Raw genomic sequence first — 12,493 nt, 5'->3', positions numbered from 1 at the left:
ATTTAACTTCCTTGCCTACTATACTTTACCACCTTCATCTGAGAACTTATTGAATACCTCATTGATAGTCACAATATACCAAACAAAATTCCTCTGAGCATAAAAGATTATTTTATATCAAACTGTGAGAGAATGGCAGATGACCACGGGTCTCATCAACCAAAAGCAGTTGCTCTTCAAATAATTTGTACTGGTCTATTGAAGAATTAGTTCTCAGGTGTACATCTTTTAGTGTTTTATATACTTCTTGAAATCAAGTTTATTTCTTCTTGAATATTAAACCTCTGATCCTTACTTTTTGATTGATATAGGATAAATAGGTCTGGGAATGTAGGAGACAACAATGTTTAATAAATAGATGACCTCTAGTGACTTAAAAATCTTACAATGACCTAATTTTTCATTTAAAGATAATACTTATTTGCAGATGTGTGCATTCTCCACATGCCTATTATATAAAAACAGTTGATTTTTTCCTACAATTGTAGTAATAAGGGCTCTCAGATTTTGTTCAGAAAAAGTAACATGGCTAACTTATATTTTTTCCTTGATTCTTGTCTACTTCCTACATCGGAGATTTGTTAAGGAGTTGACACTACTAAACAAAAATAATTTCTGGAAGTATTTCAAGACAGTAGTATAAGCAAAATAACAAAAGTAATAGGAAGTGAATTAAAATTGATAATATAGAAGGAAAATCATAAAACATGATGAATGTAAAACATCTTGTTTAAATATATTTTTATTATTTTTTAATGTTCACAATTCTTTATTTTTTAAAGTTTTAAATTTTCAATTACAATTGACATTCAGTATTGTATTAGTTTCATGTGTACAGCATTGTGATTAGACATTTATATAACTTATGAAGCTATTACCTTTGATAGGTCTAGTACTCACCCGACACCATATATAGTTATTACAATATTATTGACTATATTCCCTAAACTGTGCTTTACATCCCTATAACTGTTTTGTAACAGCCAATTTTAATTTTTAATTCCTTCACCTTTTCCACCCAGCCCTGCAACGTCTCTCTCATTAGTTTGTTCTCTGTATCTATGAGTTTGTTTCTGTTTTGTTTGTCTATTTTGATTTTTATAGATTCCACATACAAGTGAAATCATATGGTATTTGTCTTTCTCTCTTTGACTTATTTCGCTTAGCATAATACCCTCTAGGTCTGTCCATGTTGTTGCAAATGGTGAGATTTCATTCATTTTTATAGCTGAGAAATATCACATTGTATATATGTACCACATCATTTTTATCCATTTGTCTTTTGATTGGACCATTTAATCCATTCACATTTAAAGTAATTATTGATAGGTATGTAGTTATTGCTATTTTATTGTTTTCTGATTATGTAGTTCTTCTCTGTTTCTTTCTTATTCTCATGTTCCCTTCTCTTGTATGTTGATTACTTTCTGTAGTGTTGTGTTTGGATTCCTTTCTCTTTATTTCTTGTATATCTCTCGTAGACTTTTGGTTAGTGGTTACCATGTGCTTCATATATACCAAACTACATTAATAGCAGTCTTTTTTTTATGTTGATGGTCACTTAAATTTGAATACATTCTAAAATCACTACTATTTTTACTCACTTTCTCTACATTTATGTTTTTGTCATTAATTTTATTTCTTGTGTGTGTATCCCTGAATTTATTGTAATTATGCATAATCTTTCTTCTTTTGCCTTTTAACCTCTGTACTAGCTTTAGTGTTGGTAGATCCACTGCTTTTATTATGTGTTTGCATTTGTCAGTAACAATTTTTTTTGCCGTGTTTTTTATTCGTATTTTAGATTTTGTTTCTTCTTTGTAAAGAAGTCCCTTTAACATTTCTTGTAATATTGGTTTCACAGTGATGAACTCTTTTAGTTTTTTCTTGTCTGGGATGTTCTTTATCGTTCTTTCAATTCTAAAGGATAGTCTTGTTAGATAGAGTAATCTTGGTTGTAGTTCCTTGCTTTTTATCCCTTTGAATATTTTGTGCCAATCCCTTCTGGCCTGCAAAGTTTCTGTTGAGAAATCAGCTGACATGCTTATGGGAGCTACTTGTTTCTTTTAAAATTTCTCTTTTTCTTTAACCTTTGGAGTTTTAATTATAATGTGTCTTGGTGTGGATCTCTTTGGGTTCATTTTGTTTGAGACTCTCTGCACTTCCCGGGTTTGTTGTCTGTTTCCTTCACCTGGTTAGGAAAGTTTTCAGTCATTATTTCTTCAAGTAGGTTCTCAACCTTTGCTCTCACTTCTTCTGATTATCCCTATGATGTAAATATTGTTATGTCTGTTATTATTCCAGAGGTACCTTAAACTATCCTCATTTTTTTTTTAATCTTTTTTTCTTCTTGCTGTTCCTATTGGATGTTTTCCTCTACCTTGTATTACAAATCACTGATTAAATCTTCTGCTTCATTTAATTTGCTATTGATTCCCTCTATATCAGTTATCCCATTAATTTCTGACTAGTTCTTTTTTATATTTTCTAGCTCCGTTTTTATGTTTCCTATCTCTTTATCGAAGTTCTCACTTAGATCATCTATCCTTCCTCTAAGTTCATTGAGCATCCTTATAACCAGTATTTTGAACTAAACATGTGATAGATTTCTTATCTCAATTGTCTTTAGTTATTTTTCTGTAGTTTTGCTCTGCTTTTTTTTTTTTTTCATTTAGAAAATGTTTCTTTGTCTCCTGGTTCTGCTTGCCTGTGTTTGTTTCTGTTTATTAGGTAGGTCTGCTACATCTTCAGTCTTGGCAGGTTGGCCTATGTAATAGGTAGCCTGTAGGGCCCAGGGCCACAGTCTCCCTGGTCACCTGAGCCAGGTGCTCCAGAGGTGTCCCTTGTGTATGTTATGTGTGCTCTTCTCTTATAGTTGAGACTTAATTGCTGCAGGCACATCCATCGGCGGGTAGACTTGACCCTCAGGCTGACTGGCTTTGAGAACTGATAGTGACTACAGCCGACAAGCTATTATGTAGGAGTGACCCCACAGAGCAAGATTCACTTTAGCAGGGATCTGATACCTGCTGAGGCCACCCTTTGGGTGTGTCATTTGTGTCACTTATTGGGTGGTGCTCTGGGTTGTTCAAAGTTGGTCATCAAGTGTGTTGTTTTGGAAACTTTTTGAGAGGGGCTCCTGCATAGGCCAAGGTCAGCCATTGCCTGTGTTCACCCAGGGCTACTTGGTAGGAGCTACAAAATGATCTGCAGTTGGTAGATACCTGTGCTGGGCTAGGAGTCACCTGGGAGAGGTTATGCTATAAACTGAGATCAGTTGCCACTAGTGCCAGACCTGAAGCAGTTTAATAAGAGGTACAGGGCATGCCAAGGCTAGCCACTGCTTCTTTGGGTTTTGTGGGTGCAGGGAGTAGGACTTTCCTGTTTTTGCCAGAAAGTTTGCCTCCTGACCAGTCAACAGGGTAAATGTTCTGGTTTATTTTATGGAGGTTACTTATTCCTGGAATTAGTTAATAACAGCAATTGGTTTTTAAAGTACAAGTTCTATCAAACTAATCTAAACCTGATCAATCAAGGGGAAGAAGTAGATGCAATCTTTCCTGACATTTTATGTGTGGTAGCTACAATGATTTTGTAGCTACCACACATAAAATATTTCTCAGTAAACAAGGAAAACATGTTTTTGTTAGAGCCTGACTTTTAGTTGAAAGCATAACTCCTTGTTTGATTCTGTTTTTTAAAATATCCACTGCCTTTTTGGCAATAAGTGAATAATAACAACAGGAACAACAAGAACGATAAATAAGCTTAGAAGGGCAAAAAAGAAATATTCTTTATATGTAAACTGAATGCAATTTCGCATACTAACAATAATGATATTATCAGTTATATTTTGAGCACTAATGGTTAGTTTACATGCATAATTTACATTGGTATGTATTGACCCAAACATGTATGTTAGTTATTATTAGGAGGCTAAATTCATTCCTGAATAAGAGCCAAAATTTGTAAACCACAGTTTCTCTGGCTCCTACACTAATGCCTGTTTCATTCTATTATATCACTTCCCAATTCATTATGTTAGTATGATTTCTTTTGTTTCTGTCGAAACAAAATAATGCTATGCTTTCTCATCATATTCATTGGAAAAAGGTAGATAAGCCTCATTCCAGGCCACACTGTTTACATGTTGGATAACTGAAATATATACATAAATATAGATGGCTTTGATTGCCATGAAATAAATTCATATTGCCTGTATGAGCTTTTATTTCTTGGGCCTCTTTTCTAGCAATTGGCTTGCTATCCATTTCTATAGCAGAAATACTCCCTCACTTAAAAAACGAAACCAGATCTACCATTCTGGTATCAAAGAATTTTTTTACTCCACTTAGAATTGGAAGGGATATTTAAAGTTATTTAATTTAATCATTCTTTCTATGCTTGAATTTAATGTATGACATTGAATTAAACTTCAATTCATTTGAAATTTTATTTGTTGTATATTTCTTCTTTAGCTATGCTGAGTTCTAAATATATAAAGGTATATTGTGAGCCTTCAGGTGGTTCACAAATTAATGAAGAAGTGGGAAAATATAAATATAAGTATAAACAAATATAACCTAATAAAATTAATTTATTTAAAGTTTTCCTAAGACATAATAAGGGCATAGGGAGTAGACTCTCTGTCTCTGTCTGAGGAAGTCAGGAAAGACTTTCAAATAAATAGTTATTCTTGGTATTAGAAATAATAAAGGAGTAGGAGTCAGAGAAGGGAGGAACAGAGGGTTATAATAACTGATTTCATAGAGTATATCACATACATGTAATTGACAAGTAGCTCAGTATACCTGGGGCATAGCACTTGTCATAGCAAATGAAAATTATTTTCGCCCCATTGCCTCTCCCAATAGATAGGAAGATTTTTTGAAAGAAGGTACTGATTCATCTTTCTATTCTTAGTTCCCTACAAAATGTCTGCCAAATTGAAAAAAAAAAATAATAGAAATTTTACCTGACCAATTAAAATTGGGAGCCATTATCATTAATGGTGGGCTGGAGCTATATGTTTAGATAACTTGCTCATAATGTCTATGTAGAGTGCTAAAAAATAATTCTAAAGATCTAATTTGATGAATATCATACTGAAAAGTGAGTAGGAAAAGAGCCTGCATGAGATCTTGAAAAAGAGTAGTTAGATATATTAGGAGTTGGAGGAGATATTAATGCAAAGGCAACCAAGAAAGAAAAATCTTTCAAGATGTGTGGTAGCAAATGTCAAGTAAGGTGAATATATTCATTAGTTGTCACTGCTTAGAGGTAACTGAGACTATCTGGGGAGTTGTTTCATGAAGTAGTTGGACTTACCTTATTGTGTTAAGCTGAAGTGTAAATTGACAGTAGAAATTACATCAAGTAATCCTTAAAGTGGTCCGATCAGGCAGGTTCTGTGTAGCACCTCTTTTTAGAAATGAGGACACTATGATTAGGAAATTAATAAATAACCAAAAGTATTCCAGTTAATTATCTATGGAGCTGAGACGTAAATACGAGTGACTGAATCACAGTGGCCTGTTGGACCTGGCCGAAGCTCTTTAGAGCTATTTATTAAATGTTCCCAAAATTTGTCAAATTATTGTTAACTTGAACTAGGTCATAGTGAGAATATTTACACTGTAAAAATGGCAAACACTGTCACTAATTTTTTTTTTTAAGAGGAGAGCCAGTTTACTTCCAAATCACTGAGGGCCCAAGGTATTAAATACAATGGTATTTAGGACTAAGGGCAGTTTATTATTATAACGATTTATGTATAAACTATTAAGTTTAAGGTCATAGTCTACTCAAGCATATGTTATTATTTAGTTTATATATTATAAGAATGCTAGATATGTTCTGTATCTATAAACTTCTGAATTGCACCTTTATACATAATGATTTATATTACCAATAAATACTATTACATGAACATTTTTATATAAACAGGTATATTCATGGTAGTATTGCTTAACATTGAAAGATTGGATACAAGGTAAATTACCTTTCTTTATATATGGGACATTATGTAGCTGTTAAAAAAAAGTGATTTTATATATTTATAAAAGGAATGATGTCTAAGACACATTGTTAAATGAATAGAACAAGATGTACAGTGGTGCATATAATATGCTATTTATGGCAAATACTTATATGCATGTCTCTATATGAGCAGGGTATGTATGAGAGGACAGATATGAACCTGGTACATGTAGCTTCATTTTGGAAGAAGTATGGAAAAACAAAGAAAAAATTTGGTGGAAGACATTTCTAATGCATTTATGTACAAATTACATAATTGATTATTAAAATCATTTAGTAAATACACTGAGAAGATACATAATGAAACTGACTAGTGGATATGAAGACCTTCCAATTTGAGATATTTTAGTATTTACCTAGACTAACAAAGTGTATATGTATTTTTATAGCTACCTACCTACAGCACTTGCTCACTCCCTACTCCCACACAGCCCCTAATTAATTGTTGTGACCCCCCTTTAATCATTGATCTAGCACTTTTTTGACCTTCATGCGTTTATTGGTAGATAAACCTAAGCACCTCTTTCCTTATCAGATAATTATGCTCATAGTAGCACCTTTGTTCTCTATGATAATACCCAAAACCTGCAACACATCAAGTCTTGTTTATTCTTCTCACAAAAGTAAGTTCCCTTTGCTTCTCTATTAAGTGATGCTCTTAGCAAGGAGGATATGACTATTTTTTCTCTACTTATCTTGTAACGACCCACTATAAGCTATTTTTTTAATGGAATGCTTCATGAATTTGCATGTCATCCTTGCACAGTGGCCATACTAATCTCTGTATCGTTCCATTTTTAGTATATGTGCTGCCAAAGCGAGTACTCTAAGCTATTTTTAAGCTATGTTGCTCGTTATATTCTCCTAAATCACTAATTTGTTCATATTAATAATTTAAAATGTTCAATAAATGACTTTCTACTCTATAAAATAAAGGACACATACTTCAATCTCCAGGACAAATCCCTTCACATTGTAGTTCCAGTCTGGTTTATTTTAGGAATGAATATGATCAGTTGTTCAAAATAAGATTAGGTCATGAAAGGGAGTCACCCAGGATATGAATACACTTATCAAGAATCAATGTGACGCACTAGCAGTAGAATGACATACAAAAGCAGAGATTGTGATAAAAGGACCATAAATTATTGTAAAATATCAACTTGAATAGATGAGAGTGATCCTAAAAAAATTGGCAAATGATGTTGCTTTTTTAACAGAAGTAGCATCTTTATGTCTATAAAGATACCACCAAGTGGACGATAAAGCAAATATTGATACTGATTTACTAAATGGTGTTCCAGTAGAATATTATGCTCTCTTTATCAGGTTGTTATGGTCTGTGAAATTGTATGCCTGAACCTGCAATAGTTTTGGAATTGGTATTGGGGAGTACTATGTGCACAAAGGCAGAGGTCTACCTATGTATGATTTAAAATGTGTATTACTCTAAATTTTAAATTTAGTGGTCTTTGATTTGATAATCCATGGCATTAGAAGCCTGGTCCCTGGAAAATCTGGTTCTAAATGTCCTTACTCTTCTTTGTTTTAATATGTTCCCTTTACATTATCTAATATATCTAATACTCAGACTTAGACTACCGTACTAAGATTGTATATTTATGTAGTTCATATATCTTAATGCGGTAAATAATAAATCTGGAATTTATCTATGTGTATGTTAATATATGAATTTCTATCTAATATTTTAAATTCTATTTATCCAGAAAAAATTGCTGTATTTTGTTTTTTTTTTTCCACTACTTTGGGATAAATGCCTTATTATATATATTTTAAAAAATATACATAAAGAAAAGAGCACAAATCATAAATTCACAGTTGGATGAATTTTTATTAATTGAACCCACATTAACCAGCACTCGTTTCAGGAAATAAAACATTTATTTCTTGTTCTTCTTCTCCCTTGTTTTTTTTTTTCAGTCACTAACCACAAAGGTAGCAGTATAGATAATTTCACGTGCTTTTGTGGTTTACACAAACAGAACCATATAGTGCACATTTTTTTATGTTTAGTTTCTTTTGAATAAGAGTGTATTTGAGCAGTTCATGTATTGTTGCATATGCTGGAAAATTATTCACTCTACTTACAATAGAGAATTGAATGTGTTAATATATCTCGATTTATTCAACTGCTGATGGACATTAGAGTAGTTTTCAGCTTGGGACTATTATGAATAGTGTTAATATGAATACATAGTACATTTCTTCATAAATAGGCATTCCTGATGGATGTATGCATGAGAGTAGAATTACTGAATCATAAGAAATGCATGTGTTCAACTTCAGATGCTTCCAGTTTTCCAAAGTGGTTGGACTAATTTATACTTCTAACAGCAGTGGACCCGAATTCCAGTTGCTCTAAATTCTTGCCATAAATTACTTAGAATTTTTCATTTTTAGTCCTTTTACTGTGTCACAGTAGAAATTCTTACAGGATGATCTGAATCCAATATTTATGATGTTCATGATAAATTGCTTCCCTTAGGTCTCATCTGTTCTGCTTTACTCTTTTGCCATGTCTCTCTGACTCCACCTGATGAAATTTCTCTGCTTTCAAGTGTTTACATTGGGCCCACCAGAATAATCCAGATAATCTCCCTATTTTAAGTCTATGATTTTAATTACATATGCAAAATACCTTTACATCAGTACCTAAATTAGTGTTCAATTGAATAACCAAGGAATGACAAGCCTGGGGGTGGGACAGCTGACTACCACACAAACTAATGAGTTAGTCTGTAACCTTTTCTTGGATACTGGCACAAACTTGAGACTTGTGTGAGACAAATGCCTTTATTACTCTTAGCAAAGCAAGCAGTGCATGTGTCAGAATATATGTGTAGGTTTCCTTGTCCTAAGTCTCATGGGTGTCACACAGAGAGCCAGATAATACCTGCACATACATTGGATTGGACTGGGAAAAAAACACAGGCTCAAGGCCCTAGCACTTTTTGAGCCGACTGCACACATTCTAGTTAGCAAATAAGACAGTCGTCCCTGCTACCAAGGAGCAAGCATGTAGTTACAAAGCTGTCACATTGTAGTGGCTTTGATCTATTTAGTTGCCTGTGTGACTAGACACGTAGACTATAAGAAGTGGGATAAACTCTGCAATCTGGGAAAATCGGCAAGAATGTGCAGGGATGCTTAGGGTCCATGGCAAGCTGGCTCTCCCAACAAATTCCTTCACTGAGGCATAATAAATACATAAGTATTTTATCTGTGCCACTTCCTCTTTTATAACCTCGCTCACTTCTTCCCTCTTCCTCATTCCACTCCAGCCACTTTGCTGTTTATCGAAATGGCAGGTATATGCTTCCACAGAAGGTCAATGTAAGCCTAGTGCTTCCCAATAGATTTTTTTTTGCAAAGATAGAAATAGTATGTAATCAGCACTGTACATATGTGGTTACTAGGCATTCGCATTCATTCAAAGAATTGAATTTTTAAATTTCATTAAATCTAGTCTATTTAAATTTAAATAGCCACTTGCTGCTACTGGACTGTGTAGCTCTAAAGGTTTCATCTACTTGTAATAACCTTTTATGAATATTTACATGCCTAACTGTCGTTTTGTAAAAGTTTTTGTTCATATTGCACCTTCTCAGTGAGATTTTTTTCTGACTTCTCTACATAATGCTGCAACTAATTCCCACCTCACTTACAACATCCACCTCCATCTGTGCTACTTTTTCTACTTTATAGCAGCTTTCACTTTGTGATATAGTATTTGAGTATCCATTTATTATATTTATATTTAAGGCTTTTTGGAGATATTTCACTGATATCATTTTGTCTTTTCCTCATTGATATTTTTTCTCTGTTTTCTAAAATCAAATATTTTACTTTTAATATTTTCATAAAAAACTTGTATTCTAAGATTCACAGGTTTATTAACTTACCACTCTTACATTCTTTTTTAAAACTAAGCAACTAAAGTCTTATATAGTTTATGAGGTATTGTATATATGACTTTATGCATTTGTAAAACCTCTAAAGAGCGAAACAGCATATGCAAATTTAAAAAATAAAAAAAAAGATTTCAAGAGTCTCAGCATAAAATGCTGACTAGGACAAACAAATCCAGTTGGATTGCATAATTATTTTGGTGAGGGTGGGAGGAAAAGTAACTTTGAAATATTGTTTGAATAGGTGACTGGAAGACTCGGGGAAACAGAAAACTAAACATACTGTACTCTTCTTGATAAATTTATTTTTTAGAAGGATATAGGGATATGTTTTGAATTCTGAAATTACGTGTATACTAGGGTTGAATAAATATTTAAATAATAGTAGATAATGGGGGCCAGATTTCTTGCTACCAGAGTAAGAAGCTATAAATAGGCAAGCAAAGAATATCATAAATGCTGTGATGCTAGGTTATATCAGGGATACCATTTAAATTATATTAAGTCAAGAGTAGGTGCAGACACAATTTAGAACATTTCATTAAAAGAGAACATTTTAATGAAAATTACAAAACAGTTAAATTCATATATTTTTAATTTAAATCCAATTTTATTTATATTAAAAACACAGACGATGCAGTTCTTTATTTAAAGACAGTTAAACTTTGTATTTTTCTCAGAATATAAGTTTTGCTTCAGAATTTTAAAATGATATATAGGGTATTATAAATGCTCAAAGTAACAGAAAGTAAGAAATGCAAATTTTAAAATGATTTGACTGTCCGTTCTTGAATGCTTTCACCAGAACATATTTATGTATTCATTTGAACTATTTCTATATTTTATGAAATATAATCATTCCTCGTTTACGGTTTTTTATAACATCTTTTACATTATTTTATTTAATATGCTTTTACATAGTGCAGTTTTGACATCTGGTCATAAAATTAATAAAATCTAACTTGCACATTTGGTGACATTTAATTCTTTGTTTTAGAAAATAAATGCTGAAATCTGATTTTTATGGTTGCAAGTAACTCAGCCCTACCGATACCTTATTTTAGCTCAGTGAGAACCATGTCAAACTTTAGATCTACAGAACAGATAATAAATTGGTGTTGTTTTAAGTTACTAAATTTCTGGTAATTTGTTCCAATGGCAATAGAAATCTTATTATTTTCTCTAATCTTTTACAGCCTTTTAGTATTTCATTATATTTCATGACGTTGCCAATTTTTAAAGGAGGAAGGTCACTTATTTCTAGAATATTTTCCAATTTTGATTTGACTGACTTTATTTTCTTCTCGATAAGATTGGGAAAGTACCACAAAAGTGATATGCTCCTCTGTGAATAAATCAAGGGATTATATGTTGTCATCATCAAATATGATATTAACCTTGAGCACTTGGTTAAGATTGTGTCTGCTAGGATTCTACAAAAAAGTAAATTTACTTTTTTTCTTTATAATGTATATAATGTAGTTTATAATTTTCTCTTTGAAAGGAGATTTTCATCTTATTTTAGCTTAATTATTTGTCCACTAACTTATTTTATCGATGAATTTAGCCTATGACAATTACTTCTTTGATATTCTGTGTAATTGGTGATTTACTAGTCACCATTCTTTCTACATTTTTTTCATTTTTCAAATTTTAATTAGTTTCAAGTATATAGTACATTGGTTAGACATTTATATAGTTTATAAAATGATCTCCCTAATTGTTCCTTCTTTCTCTCTGGTTTTTCACCTAGCCAATATATTAATGCTAACTGCATTCCTTATGCCATGCTTCCCATTCCTGTGACCATCTATCAACTACTAATTTGTACTTCTCTAACCCCATTCTCTTAGTCCCCCAACCACCCTTTCCCTCTATCACCAAATTGTCCACTATATTTGTGACTCTGTTTTTGATTAGTTTGCTGTTTTTTGTTCCTTAGATTTAGCATATAAGTGAAATCATATGGTATTTATCGTTCTCTCACTACCATTTCACTCAGCATAATAAGCTCTAGGTTTATCCATGTAAATGTTAGGATTTCATTTTTTTTAATGGCTGAGTAATATTCCATTTTGTATATGAACAATAACTTCTTTATCCAATTGTCTATTGACGGGCATTTAGGTTGCTTCCATCCATATCTTGGGTATTGTAAATTGTGGTGCCATGACCATAGGGGTGCATAGATCTTTATGAATTATCGTTTTGGTTTTCTTTGGATAAATACCCAGAAATGCAATTGCTGGGTCAAAAGGTATCCATTTTTAATGTTTTGAGAAACCTCCAGACTGTTTTCCATAGTGACTGTATCAATTTACAATCCTATCAATAGTGTATGAGGATAGTGTATGAGCGTTCCTTTTTGTCCACATCTTTGCCAAAACATTGTTTTTAGATTTATTGATGATAGCCATTCTGATAGGTGTGAGGTAATATCTCATAGTGGTTTTAATTTGCATTTCTTTGATGATTAGTGACCTTGAGCATCTTTTTATATCTATTGGCCATCCGTATTCCCTCTT

The 12,493-nt window shown here is 32.5% G+C and overlaps 1 non-coding gene across 1 annotated transcript; it reads right to left on the bottom strand.

The window, feature by feature from the left end:
- Positions 1-6,760: 6,760 nt before the first annotated feature.
- On the bottom strand, positions 6,761-6,864 carry LOC111733223. The gene has a single exon (XR_002777903.1). It is a non-coding gene; the product is annotated as a U6 spliceosomal RNA (small nuclear RNA).
- Positions 6,865-12,493: the final 5,629 nt, after the last annotated feature.

The sequence above is a fragment of the Pteropus vampyrus genome, unplaced genomic scaffold (genome assembly GCF_000151845.1).
Source record: "Pteropus vampyrus isolate Shadow unplaced genomic scaffold, Pvam_2.0 Scaffold13, whole genome shotgun sequence".
NCBI lineage: Eukaryota > Metazoa > Chordata > Mammalia > Chiroptera > Pteropodidae > Pteropus > Pteropus vampyrus.
Note: the sequence above shows the minus strand (reverse complement) of the source record. Positions and strands in the feature narration are given on the sequence as shown.